The sequence below is a fragment of the Balaenoptera borealis genome, assembly GCF_965194805.1.
Source record: "Balaenoptera borealis genome assembly, chromosome: 16".
NCBI lineage: Eukaryota > Metazoa > Chordata > Mammalia > Artiodactyla > Balaenopteridae > Balaenoptera > Balaenoptera borealis.
In genome coordinates this window covers 69,032,025-69,051,848 of record NC_138872.1, presented here as the reverse complement: position 1 = coordinate 69,051,848, position 19,824 = coordinate 69,032,025, and the positions used below count along the sequence as shown (strand labels likewise).

General features: G+C 43.0%; 1 protein-coding gene and 1 pseudogene across 2 annotated transcripts in view; both read left to right on the top strand.

The window, feature by feature from the left end:
- ZKSCAN2 (zinc finger with KRAB and SCAN domains 2) overlaps window positions 1–19,824 on the top strand; it is a 502,693-nt gene that overhangs the window by 417,501 nt on the left and 65,368 nt on the right. The window lies entirely within an intron of this gene.
- LOC309613171 (5'-AMP-activated protein kinase subunit gamma-1 pseudogene) overlaps window positions 14,956–19,824 on the top strand; it is a 53,205-nt pseudogene continuing 48,336 nt past the window's right edge. Inside the window, exons 1-2 of the transcript in view lie at window positions 14,956–15,108; window positions 15,390–15,599. The product of the transcript in view is annotated as a 5'-AMP-activated protein kinase subunit gamma-1 pseudogene (transcript). The remainder of the gene's footprint in view (window positions 15,109–15,389; window positions 15,600–19,824) is intronic.

Here is a 19,824-nt window from a genome sequence, read left to right as displayed (position 1 = left end):
ATTAGAAAAGAAACATGCACCCCAATGCTCATAGCAGCCCTATTTACAATAGCCAAGACATGAAAGCAACCTAAGTATCCATTGACAGATGAATGGATAAAGAAGATGTTTCATATATATATATATATATATATAAATATAAAACACACACAATGGAATATTAGCCTAAAAAAGAATGAAATAATGCCATTTGTAGCAAAGGGATGGACCTAGAGATTATCATACTAAGCGAAGTAAGTCAGAGAAAGACAAATATCATATATCACTTATATGTGGAATTTAAAAATAATGACACAAATGAAGTCATTTACAAAACAGAAACAGAGTCACAGACATAGAAAACAATCTTATGGTTACCAAAGGGGAAGGGGACGAGGGATAAATCAGAAGTTTGGGATTAACAGATACAAACTACTATATATAAAATAGAGAAACAACAAGGACCTACTGTATAGCACAGGGAATTATATTCAATATCTTGTAATAACCGATAATGGAAAAGGATCTGAAAAAGAATATATAAGTGTGTGTGTGTATACATATATATAGTTTTATATATATATATAACTGATTCACTTTGCTGTACACCTTTAACACATTGTAAATCATCTATACTTCCATTTAAAAAAAAAGGCACATAACACAAATAAGAAATGTGCAAAGGATCTATATGACATTTCTCCAAGACAAACAGCCAATAAGCACATGAAAATATGCTCAACGTCATTAGTTATGTGGGAAATGCAAAAAAACCAAAACCAAAAAAACCTCAGTGAGATATCACTTCACATGCACTAGGATGGCTATAATCAAAAAGATAATAACAAGTGTTGGCAAGGATGTGGAGAAACTGGCACCCTCATACACTGCTGGTGAGAATGTAAAATGGTGCAGCCACTTTGGAAAACAGTCTATCAGTTCCTCAAAAAATTAAACATATAGTTACCATATATACTGACCCATCAACTCCACTTCTAAATATACACCTAAGAGAAATAAAAACATGTGTCCACCCAAAAACTTGCACACAGAAGTTTTTAACAGTTCTGTTTATAATAGTGAAAATGTAGAAATAACTCAAATGTCTATCGACTGATGAATGCATAAAGAAATGTGTATATCCATTCAATGGAATATGATTTGGCCATAAAAAGGAATGAAGTACTGATACCAGCTATGACATGAATGAATCTTGAACACATTACCCTAAGTGAAAGAAGTCATTCGGGAAAGATCACATATTATATGATTCCATTTACATGAAATGTCCAAAATAGGTAAATCCGTAGAGTCACAGAGTAGATTAGTGGTTGCCTAGGGCTGGGATGGAGAGCTGGGGGACTAGAGTGGGAGATAAACGGTATTGAGGTTTCTTCTTGGGATGATGAAAATGTTCTAAAATTGATTATGGCGATGGTTGCACAACTCTGTGAATATACTAAAACCCATTGACTTGTACACTTTAAATGTGTGAATTGTAGAGTATGTGAATTATATCTCAAGAAAGCTGTTGCCAGAAACATGTCAATTTCATACGGTTCAACCCAATATTGTCCAGTATCTTAAATAGCACTGGCTTATATGGTATGGCTTGAAGATTTGATAGAGTTTATGTGTGAATCTGGGAACAGAAGAGTGAGTATAAAGACTACCTGCATGAGAAGATAGGAAAGGAGGCGACCCGTGGGGGCAGCGGGAGGTTTGTTTGCTTGCTGAGGATGGGAGAGACTTCGACTTCCCATATAGGAGGAGGAGAAAGAACCAGCAGAGTGGGAGATGCTGAAGAAATAGGAACAAGGTTGATGGATGACCTCCAGAGTCGGGGCGGAAGCAATCACCTGGGAAGGAGTCCAGCCTCCCTCCCATAAGGCCAGAAGGAAGGGGGAGAGGATGAGTTCGGATACTAATTAGTTGATGGTGCAGAGAATTTTTTTTTTCTTACTGGCCTCAATTTTCTCTGGAAAGAAGGCAAAATCATTTGTAAAAATAAGAGAAGAGAAATCAAGGTCGTGGGTTTGAGGAGAGGGGAAAGTTAGAGCTTAGTAAGGGGAGTGAGCGAGGAACCCAGAGGGGCTTGGGAGCCTGAAGACCCGGCTGCCAGCAGAGGAATAGATCCTGAAGTGATGTCGAGACAAGACCCCTGCAGTTCTTCCCTGCAGCCTCATTCGGGAGCCATTTCCTCCTGAGTCATTCCTGCTTCGGGCCAGACAACCCCAATTCTTTCAATATTACTCATACACTTTGGCTTTGAGCCTCCTCCTCTCTGGATAGTCTCCTCTGAACTGGCTGCCTTTGGCAACCTTCCTCCCAGAACTGAGTGTTCTTGGCCGGTGAGGGCTGATCCAAGTCCACCTCCCTGGTTCTGAGCCCTGTGCTTTCATTAATTCAACCTAAGATGACTAGATTCCCCTTGGCAGCCTCACGGCATTGGGTCAGTGTCAAACAAATCCAAAGAGCAGACAGAAATCTGTCTGATAACACATCAGCCCCCCTTGTTAGGCACGGGAAAATGCGGGGTGGAAGCAGACCAGTGGTTTGTCAAAGAAGCTAGAAAGATATTTAACATGTTGGCGAATGTCTAAATGTGTGGGATCAGGGAACAGGGTGGAGACACATAGGTGGGTAACATTCCCCAGGGGTGGGTAAGGCCAGCCAGACTGGCACATCACCCATCGCCTTGAACCTAATTACTGAGCATAGCCAATCAAGCACCTTTACCCTGGAGATCCTCAGCCCATTAGGGTTCAGGAGAATCACAAGAGAAAGGGGAGGGTGCCAGGGAACCCTAAGAAATATCTTTTGACCCCAGCTATTGGAGTTATACTGGAGTTACTGCTGGTCTAAGTCTCTGGGCACCAGGAGGCATAGGGTTCCTGATTCTAGAAGGGACAGTATGAAGTGTGGTTGAAGGACCATAGCCTTTGGTGTCAGATGTAGACTTCAAGCCTGTCCCTGCTACTTATTTGCTGTGTAACACTAGAATTTGACACACTGCTTAGCCTCTTGGAGCCTCAGCTTCCACATCTGTAAAATGGAAATTAATTAATATATCTTCTCTTCAGGGCTGGCTGTTGAGGAGATGGTGTCAGTGGCCGTCCAGTGCTACTTTCCTGTTCATTTCTGGGTCTTTGTTTTGGTTGTTCCCTCAGAAGCACATTTTACACAAGCCAGATTTGCCTGAATATCTCCTGGTCATCCTTTGCATCTCATCTGGCTCTCTTCTGTCTCCTGCAAGCTCTTCTTGATTAGGTGTCCCTCTCATGCCCGCTTCGCTTACCCCCTTCCCAGGACTAACTGCACCACATCAGAACTCTTTACTTGTCCATCTCCCTGCCAGGTCTGTGGAGGCAGGAGCAGGATCTTGCCACCGTCGTACCCCCAGTTCGAGGCACACATTGGGCACTCAACAGATAAATGTTGATGAAATGAAGTTTTGAAGATGAAGTGAGATCATGCAGGTTTAGCCCACGCCTCCCAAAACACACTAGGAACACGAAAGAATACTTACCCACTTTGTACCCTCTCTGTAGGTGCTTTGGCTCCCTTAAAATTCTCCCCAAATCCTGTGGGGAGACTCCAGGGAAGAAAGCACAGACTCTGGAAACAGAATGCATGGGTTCCTATCCTGCCTCTGCCACTCACCAGCTCTGTGATTGACCCTATCTGTGCCTCAGTTTACTCACCCATGAAATGAGTCATGAGGTTGCCATGGAGATTAAATAAGCTACTATTGGCATAACGCTTGTAACAGTGCCTGGAATGTAGTACATACCATGAAAGTATTTAATAAACATCTGGAAAATGCCCCACACCAGTCCTCCTGGCTCTCCCGCCATGCTCCTTCTCTCCCACTCCAGCTGCCTGTGATGATCTCCCACTATTGTTGATAAAAAAAAGGCACCTAATCCAATCTTGTGGAGTCTAGGCAACCTCTGTGTCGGTTAGATTGCAATCAGCCACACTCCTGTGATTACTGAAACCATGGCTTCTCCCACTTTAATGTGTCTCTGAATCAATTGAGGATCTTGTAGATTCTGATTTGGAAGCTGGGGCAGGCCTAAGATGATGCATTTCTAACAAGCTCCCAGGTGATGCTGATGTTGTAGGTCCACAGACCACATTTGACTTAACAAGGACCTAAACAATAAGGATTGGTTTTTCTCACAAATAAGTGAGAAACAAGCATATAAGTTAATATTAGAAAGACGATTAGAAAGAAAGAAATCAAAAGGTACCCTGACATAGGTAGTTGCTACCATTGTTTTAGCATTTTAATGTTGTCAGGGTCTGTGATTCTCTTGGCCACAAAATGGCTGCTTTAGCTCCAGCCATCAAGTCCAAGACCCAGGCAGAGAGAAGGGGGATGGGTCAACAGGAAGGCCTGTTCTGAGCATGTCTTTTTAATACAAAAGCAAAAGCTATCCCCCACACCTCTAACAAAGCTCTGCTTACATCTCATTGGCAAGAATGCTTTCACATGGCTACCACTAGCTTCAAGGAAGGATGGGAAGGTGTTTGGGCACAGTCCTGCCTAAAACAAAATGGGAAAGAATGAGAGGAATGGATAAGAGATAAGCAACTGGCAATACCAGCCAGTCTGTGCATATGCCCAGATTCATGTACACACCACTTCTTGTCACTCTCAGAAAATTATGGGATTAGTAAAATAATTTTTCTCTGCCTCTATGGTTCAGGGATGGTGCATAATCTTTGAGCTGAACAAGCACCTTTAGCACGAAGTCTTTCCCAGGAAGCTTCTCAAACCATCATACACATAAGGAGGGCAGTGGAATAGTGAAATTCTGCCCATTCCTGCCATCAACTGTTTCCCTTCTTCTATTATTTTAAATAACAACTTTATTGAGATATAATTCACATACTATAAAGTTCATCCTTTTACAGTGTATAATTCGACGGTTTTCAGTATAGTGACAGACTTGTACAACCATCACCACTATCAACTTTAGAACATTTTCATCACCCTCAAAAGAAACTTCATATCCACTAGCAGTCCCTCCTCACTTCCCTTCCCCCAGCCTCTGGCAACCACTAATCTATTTTTTGTTTCTATGGATTTGCCTATTCTGGATATTTCACATAAATGGGATTATACAATATGTGATATTTCACTTAGCATAATACCCTCTGTATTCATCCATGTTGTCACAAATGGCAAGAGTTTATTCATTTTTATGGCTGAGTAATATTCCATTTTACATATATATATATATATATATATATATATATATAATATCACAGCTTCTTTATCCATTCATCTGTTGCTGGACACTTAGGTTGCTTCCATATCTTGGCTATAGTAAATAGCGTTGCTACGAACATTGAGGTGCATGTATCTTTTCAAATTAGTGTTTTCATTCCTTCCTTCAATTAAGCTAGTTTGCATTGGGCTTCGGTCACTGGCAGCTGAAAGCATGCGGCTAATACTGTCAGGCACTGTAACTTAGGATGGTTATGGGCATGGGCTCCAGCAGCAGACAAACTCGAGTTGAATTCCCCTCCTGTCACTTGCTAACTGCTTGACCTCACTTCCAAAAGCCTCAGTTTCTTCAGCTTCAGGAGTGGGAAAAAGAAACACCCTCACGGTGGGATTCATTGAGAGGGCCCAGCACACAGGTGCAAGGAATATCACAGTGTTGCATGGCTTTTATCTGAACCACAGGGAATGCTGCTCAATATTCTGTAATAACCTAAATGGGAAAAGAATTTGAAAAAGAATAGATACATGTATATGTATAACTGAATCACTTTGCTGTACACCTGAAACTAACACAACATTGTTAATCAACTATGCTCCAATATAAAACAAAAATTTTAAATGAATGAATGAATAAATAAACAAACAAATAAGCCAAATTAAAACCCTGGGAGCTTCATCAGCTCACTGGACCTGCTCAGCTGCCCGTGCTGGTGGGTGATGGTCGTGGCAGAGCTCTCGGGCCTTGCTCTTGGATCAGAGCATTTAGCACCATTGTCTGAGCCCATGTGTTGGGCTTTTAAAGATAAGTGGCTTGGCTTCTGCTGTATGGAGCTTGGACAAAGGGTCCCTGGCTAAGATGGGAGCCCCAGGCCACAGTCCAAGTGGCCACATGAAATCATTTCCCTCCGAGGTACTGCCACCTCCCCAGGGTGCTGTAAGAGGTGGGACATGGGTGGGGACACGCCAGTCTCTGGCCCATGTCTAGTCCTGGGGACAGTTCAGCTCCACTCGGTATTCATGGCTCTGTCTCCCCTCCATCTAAGGTACCTGCCTTTTCCCCTCATCCTCAGCGATGACCCAACGTAAGTCCTGCAACAAATAATATTTCGAAGAACAAAGCCAGAGATGGGGGCTGTTTTGAGGTTCCTTCTGCTTTCCTCCATATCAGCCAATCCCTTTCAGGTGAGAGAACACAAAGTCTGGTTTCCTTCTTGGAGCAAGGGAGGGAAAAATCCACTGGGACCACACTATGAATTAATAGCTGGCTAAATTATCTTGCCATAGTATGAGTATGCTTATATGATTATTTTTCATAATACTACTATTATTATTTTAAAACTATTATTTTAAATATACTTCAGTTGGGAATATATTTGCCAGTTCACCCTAGAATAAATACAGCTTTGGCTCAAATCTGAGACCTCAAGGATTTGTCATCAATCGTTTAGTGCAGTGTCTGGCACCTACTGGAACCATGATAAATATTAGTTTTCCTCCCAGAAGGTTCACTAAGAACAGTTCTGGGTGAGGTGTTAGATATTAAGGGTTGACTATCTTTTTTTTTTTTTTAAGGTGCTGGCTGGCTATATATTCTTTTTTTTTTACTTGAAGTATAGTTCATTTACAATGTTGTGTTAGTTTCTGGTATACAGCAAAGTGATTCTATATATATCTATTCTTTTTCAGATTCTTTTCCGTTATAAGTTATTACAAGATACTGAGTATAGGTTCCTGTGCTTTACAGTAGGTCCTTGATGATTATCCATTTTATATATAGTAGTATGTATATGTTAATCCCAAACTCCTAATTTATCCCTCCCCCCCTCCTCTCTGGTAACCATAACATTGTCTTTTTTATTTTTAAAGTTTATTTTATTTATTTATTTATTTATTTATTTTTAAATTATTAGCACCTTTAATTATTTATTTATTTATTTATTTTGGCTGTGTTGTGTCTTCGCTTCTGTGCAAGGGCTTCCTCCAGCCGCGGCGAGCGGGCCTCTCACTATCGCGGCCTCTCTTGTTGCGGAGCACAGGCTCCAGACGCGCAGGCTCAGTAGTTGTGGCTCACGGGCCCAGTCACTCCGCGGCATGTGGGATCCTCCCAGACCAGGGCTCGAACCCGTGTTCCCCGCACTGTCAGGCAGATTCTCAACCACTGCGCCACCAGGGAAGCCCTATTTTATTTACTTTTTAATTAAAAAGAATTTTTATTGGTGTATAATTGCTTTACAATGTTGTGTTAGTTTCTGCTGTACAATGAAGTGAGTCAGCTATAAATAACATTGTTTGCTATGTCTGTGAGTCTATTTCTGTTTTGTAAATAAGTTCATTTGTATCATTTTTTTAGATTCCACATATAAGTGATATTACATGGTGTTTGTCTTTCTCTTTCTGACTTACTTCCCTTAATATGATAATCTCTAGATCCATCCATGTTGCTGCAAATGGCATTATTTCATTCTTTTATATGGCTGAGTAATACTCCATTGTATATATGTACCACATCTTCTTTATCCATTCCTCTGTCAATGGACACTTAGATTGTTTCCATGTCTTGGCTATTGTAAACAGTGCTGCTATGAACATTGGGGTCCACATATCTTTAGGGCTGACTATCTTTTAAATAAAGACTGAAAATTACAGAATTACATGTACAGTATGACACTTTTTTTTTAAAAAAGCACATAGACAGCAACAGTATGTGGATTCTATAGAAAAAAAGAAACGTTTAGAAAAACATCCAGAGGGATAGACTCCAAGCACACTGAACCGAGGCAGGGAAGGGGAGCCCAGGATTGGCAATGGCAACTAAAGGGGACTAATCCTTACCTGTTACATTTTAATTGTTTTTTTTTTTTAATGTTTTCTTTTCTTTTTTTTTCTTTTTTTAAAATTTTATTTATTTATGGCTGTGTTGGGTCTTCGTTTCTGTGCTAGGGCTTTCTCTAGTTGCGGCAAGTGGGGGTCTCTCTTCATCGCGATGCGCGGGCCTCTCACCATCGTGGCCTCTCTTGTTGCGGAGCACAGGCTCCAGTTGCGCAGGCTCAGTAATTGTGGGTCACGGGCCCAGCCGCTCCGCGGCATGTGGCATCCTCCCAGACCAGGGCTCGAACCCGTGTCCCCTGCATTGGCAGGCAGATTCTCAACCACTGCGCCACCAGGGAAGCCCCTTTAATTGTTTTAAGGAAAAGATATTCATATATTTTGTGTACAATTAAAATCATTTTCTGACAAGTTAACTTATGATTGAAAAACAAGTGGGCGGGAGAGGAGCCAAGTAGCCCCGAGGAAGGGTATGCACAGAGCACCCTTTGCTTTGCTTTTTGGCCCTTGGGTCTCTAACATGGGGTTTCCATAACCACATGGAGCTTTATTTGTTTGTTTGTTTGAGAAAGGGACAAGGAACCCATTATCTGAAATCTGGTTGACTCATTGCTCCAAATATCAAAGATCTTCACCTTTCTGGGTCTGTTCCAGATCTCCAAAAACTCCAGGCAGCCCCTGGAAATTATAAATTTGGAAGCAAAAAGGAGGAGATATGTGGGCAGTGGAGCAAGAGGGAATCAGAATATTGGTGAAAAGACTAGCCAAGTCTGGAGGTCAGGCTGACCTATCTTTACTCTCCAGAGACTTTTATATTTCCTCTCACAGAACACATTTGAAAGACTGCATTTATCTAATCAAACATAGCTTTCATAACAAGTTTATTTTCTCTTTGGCTGTCTTATCTAATACTACTAATTGTAGCTGCTGAGAAACATTTATTTGGGATTAAGCAGAGTTACTCCCTAAGTTACCATCATACAGTCAAAAAGCAAAACAAGGGACTCAGTGTTGAACGAACCCAGGTTCACAGTTATTGCCACCGTGCCATCTTGGGTGGCATACTTTACATCACTCACTTTTTGTTCCCTTATCTATAAAATGGAGCTTAAGTAAACTAGTATTTGTGAACCGATTGGAACAATGCTTTTGGTTTTCACATAGTAGGCACCCAATCAATGTTAGGGTTACTTTATCTAGGAAGGATGTTTCTGTACCTTATCAGCCACAAAATAATACAGAAAGTTACCATTCCTTGGAGGTTTTTGTCGAGAAAAACCTCACTTTTGAAGACCATGGAATGGGAACTTCTGGCTGAATGATTTCCCTGACACTCCCTATTTCTTTTCCCTTAAAAATTTTTTTTCTTCATAGCATGTATCACCACCTAACCAACTTTATCCGTGTATTTATTCTTTTTGTTTATTGCTTGTCCCTCCACTGAGACATCAGCTCTATAGGGGCAATGATTTGTGTCTGTCTTGTTCTCTGCTGCATCTCTGGCAGCTAGCCTAGTGCTGGCACATAAGAGCTCCAAAAATTGTGTTGGATGCATGAATGAATATTCCTAAATTTTCTCCAGCTCTGCATACGGTCCCACCATCTCAGAACGTTTGGAGTCTGAGGAATGATTCTTGTCAAGGTGTATATTTTAGCCTCCAGTCTTAGGTGTCTCCTTCAGTTTGTCCTTGACCCATGTCCACACCAGGCATCTAACAACATGGTCCTGCTTCAGTCTCAAATCCGGCTCACTTTCCTCACTGCCACCAGAGGGCTCTTTTTAAAGCACTGGATCTGGTCATGTAACTCTTCTCTGGAAGAATCTATGTCGCCTCTTGATGGCTAGATCCCCATGTTACATGTTTATACCAGTTAGGATGCTCCTGGATTTATTTTTAAACCAGAAAACAAACATACCTTCAACTGAAACAATGTGGACATGAATTGAATCCAGTAAAGAGTCTGATTTGACCCCGTGGCTCCTGCTCCATTGGCCTTGGCTCAGTCCTATGTAGGTTTCATTCATGGGCTCGTAGAGAGAAAGCAGCTTCAATGCTGGCCTCGCTTCCTCACTCAACAACGTCCAGAAGAGGAGAGACCAATATACCTTTTTCAAAAATTTTTATTGAAGTATATAGTCGATTTACTATGTTGTGTTAATTTCTGCTATACAGCAAAGTGATTCAGATATATATATATATATATATATATATATGTACACACACATTCTTTTTCATATTCTTTTCCATTATGGTTTATCACAGGATATTGAATATATTCCCTGGGCTATACAGTAGGAACTTGTTGTTTATCCATTCTATATATAACACTTTGCATCTGCTAATCCCAAACTCCCAATCCTTCCCTCCCCTACTCTTTCTTCCCTTTGGCAACCACAAGTCTGTTCTCTATATGTGTGGGTCTGCTTCTGTTTTGTAGGTATGTTCACTTGTGTCGTATTTTAGATTCCACACATAAGTGATAGCACATGGTATCTGTCTTTCTCTGTCTGACTTACTTCACTTAGTATGATAATCTCTAGGTCCATCCATATTGCTATAAATGGCGTTATTTCATTCTTTTATATGGCTGAGTAATATTTCATTGTATATATATATATATACATGCCACAACTTCTTTATCCATTCATCTGTTGATGGACATTTAGGTTGTTTCCATGGAGAGACCAATGCATCTTAAGGCTCTCTCTCAAATGTCATGAGCCCTTGCCTCACTTCCCTCTGGACTAGGTTGGGTCATTTCCCCTTCTTAAATCAGTCCCTGCCTCTAGGAGAAAGCCATGCTCTGGTTGACCTAGGTCCGGATTTCTGAATCAATCACTGACTTGGAGGATGTAGTATCATAATTGGTTTTTATCAGTCAGACTCCTCCCTTTACCTGCTTCCATGGCACTGAGGGTCAATGCCTCTAGTGGCTTCTGAATGGTGGAGAGGAGGTGGGAAGGGTGTTGAAGGAATAACACAATGTGCTTCACAATATATCTCACAGCACCCCGTATACTATTCCTTCAATTATCACAATTATTATTTTGAATAAATGCGAGTAAATGAATAAATGAATGAGTAGGGTTTCATCTGCTAGAGATGAAAGATATTCAAGAAAGTTGGAACAGCCCAAAAAGCCAAGACTTCTTAAGGTTTGTTACAACTAGAGCCTAGGATGGTAGGGCTGGGAAGAATTTCCAGGAATTAGTCCAAGTGAGTGTTTCAGAGTTCTCCAGAGAAACAGAACTAATAGGTTGTATATAGAAAGAGATTTATTATAAGGAATTGGTTCACAGGATTATGGAGACTGAGAAGTCCAGACCTAGGAGAGCCAATTGTATTGTTTCAGTCTGAGTCCAAAGCCTGAAAACCAGGAGAGCTGATGGTGTAAGTTCTGGCCTAGGTCTGAGTCTGAAGGCAGAAGACCGATGTCCCAGCTCAAAAACAGTCAGAGAGAAAGAATTCTTTCTTACTCAGCCTTTTATTCCAGTCAGGCCTTCAACAGATTAGATGAGGCCCACCCACACTGGGGAGGGCAATGTGCTTTACTCAATCTACTGATTCAAATGTTAATCTTTACATCCAGAAACACCCTCATAGACACACCTCACCCATAAATAATGTTTAATCAAATATCTGGGCACCCTTTGGCCCAGTCAAGTTGACATATAAAATTAACCATCACAGTGGGTCTTAGTCAAATTGTAGAAGGTCTTGAATGCCATGATAAACAGGTTGGATTTATTCTTTAGTCATTCGACCATTCGCACATTCTTTGATTCCCTGCTTCATGAACTGTGCAAGGAGGTAGGGATAAGATGATGAAATAATGCAGATATAATCCCTGACCTCAAGGAAGTATAGGGAGATACATTCGTCCCCCAGGTATCTGCAGAGGTTTGGTTCCAGGACCCCCCACAGATACCAAAATTCATGGATGCTCAAGTCCTTTATATAAAATGCCATTGTATTTGCATAGCCTATGCATATCCTCCTGTATACTTTAAATCATCTCTAGATGCTTGGCACGCTTATGCATGTTGGTACCATTGGGCATCTTCTTCCAGAGCAAGTAGAAAACTTGCTCTGGAAGATAGCCTTTCTCATCTATGAGTTTCTTGAACTCTCCTGGGAACACTGATGCTGCTTCAGCATCAGCCAATGCTGATTCCCCCCTGATTTTTAAGTTCTTGAGGCTGCAGCGTTACAAAGCCAGCCAGCCAACCACTGCCAGCCTGCATCTCCTTCCTCTCACTCTCCTCAAGCCCCTCACAGTAGTGTTCACAGCAACTGGGTGCTTTTTCACACATAATTTTGCCACCATCAGGGACATCCTTCTGTGACGTGTCTTCTGGCCACACACTTAATGCTTTCTCAGGCTTTGCAGGTACTTTATCACGAACCAGAGAGACCATTTTTGCCATTGTAGGGCCAGCACTGACCCTTCCACGAATTTCAGCTTCTTTCTGCTTCCTTGTGTAAATGCTTGATTCGTTCTTAGCAACCTTATTCCCACTTCCACAAGCCACATGCTGCTTTTCAAAAGATTAAGATTTTAATTTTCTTGTTGCGATGGCACTTTAGGCCCCCTCTTAGCATTTGATGGATTGCTTTGACCACTTAATTGCTCTTTAGAAGCTATTTTTTTTTTGCACAGAAACAAAGGGTGCACACAACACAAGGAGCAAGGGAACAAGAGGTGAGGCAAACAATGCTCAAGCAAGGAGCTCTGGAGAGATACTGAGGACCTGTGAGGGGCCCGAGGCCACAGCAGGGTGTGCCTACACATCACGGCATTCATGTGGATTCAGTACAGTGCTCAGTAGGTGGCAAATTCAAGTGTTGCTTTTTGGAAATTTCTGGATTTTTTTTTTTTCAAATACTTTCGATCTCAAGTTGGTTGAATCCACATATGTGCAACCCAGATATGGAGGGCCAACTGTATAGCTAATTGGATAGCTAATTATCTACATGCTACCTCCTCTGGGAAGGTCCCTCTCACTGCTCATCACCCAATTCTCCAGGGGGACCCGTTTCTCCCTCCTCTGGGCTCCCAGGGTCCCCTGAGGTAGTGGTAGTAACACAACAGGTCTAAGAGCCCTGTCCTAAGTACATGCACTCACTTACGTAGACCTCACACAGCTCTATGCGATGGGCACCAGGACCGTCCCCATTTAACAGCGAGTGTAAGTAACTTGCCCCGAGACACAGAGCTAGTAAGTGGTAGAGCTGAGACCTGAACACGTCAGTCCCGCTCCAGAAGGCAGACTCCTAAACACCACGCTAAGTAATGCCCTCGAGTGGGTACCAGCATCATCGCCATTTTACAGATGAGAAGACTGAGGTGCAGGCTAGGATTTGCCTAAAGCCATGGAGTTTAGGAGCTGAACCTGAAAGCAGGCAGGTGGCAGAGACTGAGCTTCTTCCCCGTCACAACTCCACACCACCCCTGAAGAGGGCTTTGTGGAGACACCATACTGTATATGTTTGATTATTTCCACGCCTTTCTCCATTCTCCAGTAGAGAGACTCCTCAAGACTGAAGACCTGATCTATTCCCCTCTGTTTCTTCAGCTCTAGCACAGTTTTAGCATTTGATCCAGTATGCAAATGTTTGCTGAATGAATGAAACAGTGAATGAATGAATGAATAATTGTAAGTGAAGTTTCCATACCCAGGGTATGGCCTGTGATCGAGAGGGTTTTGAAATATTCTCTACAAACTGGCCTGTTTCCTAGGCCTCAGGAGGAAAAAAAAAAACCTTGAAAAGGAAGAAAGAAAATGGGGCGTAACAAGGATTCCGGGCTGGATTCCATGACGTCACCCTGAAGTTGGATGTCTGGACTGGTAAACAAAGGCTCTTGTGACAGGGGCCCTGGCTGGCCACTCGGCCGTGTGGGAGAGAGGCAGGGAAAGCAGCCTGCCTCAGAGCTGGCCTCCACCCCAAGCTTTAGCCCAGGCGCCTCTGCATTCAGCAGGTATCTCATCCAAGGGAAAACCAGGACAGGAAATCACGTTGCCATGGAGACCAGAGAGGCCCTTCCAGACACAGGGGAAAATAAACACATTCTGGTTGGACTTAACCCCCACGAAGCCAGGGTAGCCTCACCTCCTAGTCTAAGAGGTCCTGGTTTTCTTTAGAAATGTCCAGTGGCCTCTCCTCCAAGGACCCTTAGCACCAAGGGCTGAATGACGACAACTCCAGCCTGCTCTGGGTCCCCAGGGCAGTGTCACCCCAGGGCTGAAGGAGGAAGCCATTTTTCTGCCTGGACCTAAGGCCTCAGTCTCCTTCACGGCTGGGGGCTCCCTGCTGACAAGGACTGACATTTATATGGTGTTTGCTGGGTGCCAGGCAAGATCTATTAACTCCCCCAATCCTCGTGACAACTCAGTGAGGAAGGCATTGTGTTATTGTCATACCCATTTTACTGATGAGGAAGCTGAAGCACAGAGTTCTTGTGACTCACTCAAGGTCACCAGATTGTTGATGGTGGCATCAGAATTTGAGGTGCTTGGACAGTTCTTGGTCAACAGAGTATAGCACTTAAGACAGGACTTTGGGAATTCCCTGGTGGTCCAGTGGTTAAGACTCTGTTGCTTTCACTGCCAAGGGCCCAGGGTTCAATCCCTGGTTGGGGAACTAAAATCCCACAAGCCTCGCAGCATGGCCAAAGAAAGACAGGACTTTGGAGCCTCCAAAACTAGCTGTGTGACCTTGAGCAAGTTAATTAGTGTCTCTGAGCCTCAGTTTCCCCAGTGGTATAGAGCACCTGCCTTGAAGGATTGTTTTAGGGTTAAATCCAATGCACGTTTATTGAGCACTTGCTGCATGTGGGGCACAATGTTGGGCCTTGAAAGTACAGCAGGATGGAAGACAAATGCAGTCCCAAGATCAAGCAGCTTATAGATGGACAGAGGCACATTCAGGACAGAGGGAAGTGCCCCCCTGGGAGCCCCGAAGCAGGAAGGAGTTGGCCCCTTGGAAGAACTGGAAGCCAGAGGGGCTGCAGAACCGAGCAGCAATGGAGAGTGCCAGAAGCTGGATCACACAGTACCCACGGTAGATTTCTCTCTAATGGGAAGAGGTGGGGTTCCTTCCCAGTCCTGATGCTGTGAGATTACAGAAGAAAGTCAGGTTTCACGGTCACTGTCAGGGATCAGTCCTGCCTGAAGGGGCCTACACTAGGGGTTCGCTAGCCAATTCCAGACTGAGAGCTAAGTCTGGGCAGCTGCGTGTTTTTGTACGCACCTGCCAACTAAAACTGGCATTTATGTTTTTAAGTCATTGAAAAAGAATTTGAAAAAATATTCTGTGACATGTGAAAATTATATGAAATTCAGATTTCCGTGTCCCTAAATAAAGTTTTATTGGAACACAGCCACGCCCACGTTGGCCAGTGGGCTCTGGACGCTTTGGCGCCGCGCCAGTGGGTTAAGTACTTGAGACAGAGATGCACCACCCACAGAGCCGATAATATTGAATGTTTGACCCCTGATGGAAGGAAGTTGCCAAGCCCTGGACAAGACGCCTCCGGCTTTGCGGAGCAGAGTGTAAGTAGGTAGAAATCGAGCATCTGGACCTTTGAAGGGCAGCGAGGCCGGGAAGTGGCAGTTCCCTGCGAGTTAGCGGTGATGCGAGTAACAAGGTGATGGGTACCACGCGTGTTGACTTCTGAGGTCCCTCACCACAGTAGGTACGATGATGATCCTCACTTAACACACGAAGAAACAGGACAGATGTCCTTGGGACCTGCCCAAGGTTACACAGCTGGTGGGTGACAGGATCAGCATTTGAACGCAGGCAGTTTGTGCCCTGCCACCTCTCCCAGGTGGCGTCAGTGATGAGGCCGGTGTCCCCGGGGACGCCGTGCTGGACCTACAGCTGAGAGCGTGACTCTTCACTGCACCTCACCTGAGCTACCACCTCACCTGTCACAGAAGCTGCAGGAGAGTCTTTCGAGACCACCACAACTCCTTGGATCCTGCCCCATGTTGGGGGACTTCATTATTTGACAAAGTGTTTGTGGTGACAACCATCTACTTGCCCTCAGATCCAAGTTCCACAGTGCTTCAGAGCACAGGGCTTGGGAGCCCTCCAAAACTAGCTGTGCGACCTTGGGCAATTAATTAATCTCTCTGAGCCTCAGTTTTCCCAGTGGAATGTAAATGCCTACCTTGAAGGATTGTTGTGAGGGCTGAATTCAGGGACACACTTATTGGGCAATTACTGTATGCTGTATGCCCTGTGCCTTTGGGAGGCCAAAAACATGGACTATTCACAGGGCTCCTTTGCCCTGTGGCTTCCCATTGGTTTTGACCAATAGGGAGCTGGAGAAGGTGAGTGGGGGAGGAGAAAGTTGGAAGGATTTAACCTCCAGCTTCCTCCCTGCTGGGTGGGTGTGACCTCCTTAGGGTCGCAGCTCCTGCCTGGTGGCCCTTTGCACACGGGCTTCTCAGTCTCCAGGTTACAGTAGTCACTCTTCCCCTTGGCCCCTTCAGGTCTAGGGGTGATAACAGAGCCCAATGTAATTAGTCCCTGGGGATACTTATGGTTTTCTGACACCCTCCTTTTCTGCCCTCCTTTGGAAAGAGTTTCTTTATTAAACGCCCTTTAAATTACCTAATTTGAGTGTGCCCTTTCCTGCTGGGACCCCGACTGGCACACTCTTCATTTAAATTAATTTCCCAAGCATGGTAGGCTCATTATATTCTGCCCGGTCTCACAAAGGATCTGCTCTTGAATTCCCCAACACGCTATTTGTAGTTGCGAATCCCATCACAACTTTATGTCAGAGATGAATTATATCCCATACTGGTGAGGGTGTAGGGGATGTAGGTATTTTTATATACTGATGGGTAGGAATGCAATACAGTAAAGACTAAATGCAGCGGAATCTGGCAACATGTTTCAAAATGTTAAGACATCCCTTTGACCCAGTAATTTCATCTTTAGGAATTTATCTCAAGAAAATAATCATACAAGTGTGAAAAGATGTTCTATTATAGTCAAACAAATTGTCTATCAGTAGTTGACTAGATAAATTAATTCACCCAGTGGATTTTTTTGAGTACCTACGGAGCTTCAAGCACTGTTCTAGCCCCTAAGGATCTAGCAGTAAACAAGTTTGATGAAGTCTTATTTTCGTGGAGCTTACATTTTAGCAGTTGAATTAATTACAGCACATGTATATAATGAATGACATGCAAAAAGACAAAAAAAATTAGTAGTTCCAAATGTATGAGTATAGAAAGATGTCAGTGATATTAACAGAAAAAAAATCTGGCTACAGAACAGTAAGTAAAATAGGATCCCATTTTTATTTGTCAGATTTAGAAGAAAATATGGATGAATATAAAACAAACTTAATGATTATTAATTGGGGCAAGGAGGTAATTATGGACTTTCATTTTATATTTTATACAGTCTATATTATTTGAGTTTTATTGGAATAAGCTTTGCCAATTAAAAAATATATTTTCACTTTGAACAATAAAATCTCTAAGCCTGCGTTTTTCCATTTAAAGTAGTATTTACTTTTTTAATTTTAAAAGTTATACATAAATACATTCTTTGTGTTAAAGTTTCAAAAAATATAGACAAAGTTTAAGTTCTTCTTGACTACTCCAAGGTAACCACAGCTATGAGTTGATATGTTTACCTCCAGATTTATTTCCATGCATTTACATACATTTACTTGTAGCTACAGAAAATATATTGTGTATTGAGTTTTTTTCTTTTACATGAATGATATCCTACAATAAGTATTGTTCTTCACCTTGCTTTCTAAAATACAGTGTTGTAAACGCCTTACATTAGTACCAAAAGATTGGCTTCGTTTCTCTTAACCACTCCATTGTACTCACAGTATGGGTACACCAAGTTAATTTAGGCCCTTGGAAGGTTTAGAGCTTGTAATTTAAAATTAAGCCTTAGGTCATGATTTAATTATTTATTTTTACACAATAAATTACCCCAGAATTTAGCATCTTAAAACAACAAATATGGGCTTCCCTGGTGGCGCAGTGGTTGAGAATCTGCCTGCCAATGCAGGGGACACGGGTTTGGGCCCTGGTCTGGGAAGATCCCACGTGCCGCGGAGCAGCTGGGCCCGTGAGACACAACTACTGAGCCTGCGCGTCTGGAGCCTGTGCTCTGCAACAAGAGAGGCCGCGATAGTGAGAGGCCCGCGCAACGCGATGAAGAGTAGCCCCCGCTTGCCACAACTAGAGAAAGCCCTCGCACAGAAACGAAGACCCAACACAGCCATAAATAAATAAATATAAATAAAATTAAAAACAACAACAACAACAACAACAAATATTTACTGTCTCACAGATTCTGTGAATCAGGGTCTTTCACAAGCGTGCACTCAATGTGTTGACCAGGACTGTGGTCTCACCTGATGGCTCAAGTGAGAGAGAATCCACTTCCAAGCTCACTCACATGGTTGTTGTCAGGCCTCCTTGCTGTCTGTTGGCTAGAAGTTCTTCCTCAGTTCCTTGCCATATGGGTCTTTCCAGAGGCTAGCTCACAACATAGTAGCTGTCTTCCCTCAGAGACAGCAAGCAAGAGAAGGCATGAGAAATGAAAGCCAGAGTTTCTTTGTCACTGAATCTTAGAAGTGACATCCTATCACTTTTGCCACATTCTATTCATTAGAAATGATTCACTAGGTCCAGCCCACATGCAAGGGTGAGAAGATTATACAAAGGCAGGAATATCAGAAGGCAAGAATCATTGGGGACCATCTTGGCCATTACCTATCCTGGGAAAGATAAGCAACCACATGAACAATGGATATGATGAAAGATAATAGAGGAAGCACAGGTAATTCAAGGCAGGAGCTGTGTAAGAAGTTATCCATTCATTCAACAAGTACTGAGCCCAACAATTATGTATTGTGACCAGGCACTAATCTAGGTTCTGAGCAAAAAATGATGAACAAGGCAGACCAAGCTCAGGCTCTCATGGCGTTTACAATATAGCAGAGGCAAGACAAGGCAACTAGAGAGGTAATGAGCCTAAGAAACAAGACAGCGGTCATGCAATTCATAAGGGATTTAACAGGTAGACTCACCACAGTCTGTTGGTGACAGGATGTGGTGAGTGAGAGGGAGGGAGGAGTTCAAGATGATTCCCATGTTTCAAGGCTGGGCAACTGGTGGACTCTGGTACCTTGCCCAAGAGGAAGAAAACTGGAGGGGGAATAGACTTAGGGAAGGATAATAAGCTCAGTGTTGGATGTGTTGAGTCTAAAGAATCTCTGGAACAACGAGGTGATACTCAGGAGGCAATGGACACCAGTATAGGAGCTCAGCAGTGATGCCTGGACTCAAGACAGAGAACAAGACGTCAATGGCGTGGTGGTGATATTTAAGCCACACCAATGAATGGAGAGAGGAAAGAAGGCTAGTGGAACCCTGAGGAATTGGAACATCTATGAGGTGGGGAAAAGGAAAGAGGAGGCAAAAGGAGAGAGAAGATAAAGGAGCAATCAGAGAGGGGGGAGGGAGTGTCATGGATTCCGCAGGAGAGAATTGGAAGAAAAAGGAGTGAGCAGCTCTGTCAAACCCAGTTAAGATGTCTCCCTTGGGGCAAAGAAGTCACTGGTGACCATGATGAGAAGAGCTTCAGAAGTGGGGAGTGGGGAAGGGAGAAGGTTGAGGAGTGATTGAGGGGTGAGGAAGTAGAGATAGTGAGAGTAAATCATTCTTGACTTTTCTTAATCCTATTGGTACATATATGAATACCGAGGCATTATCTGAATTAAATGTC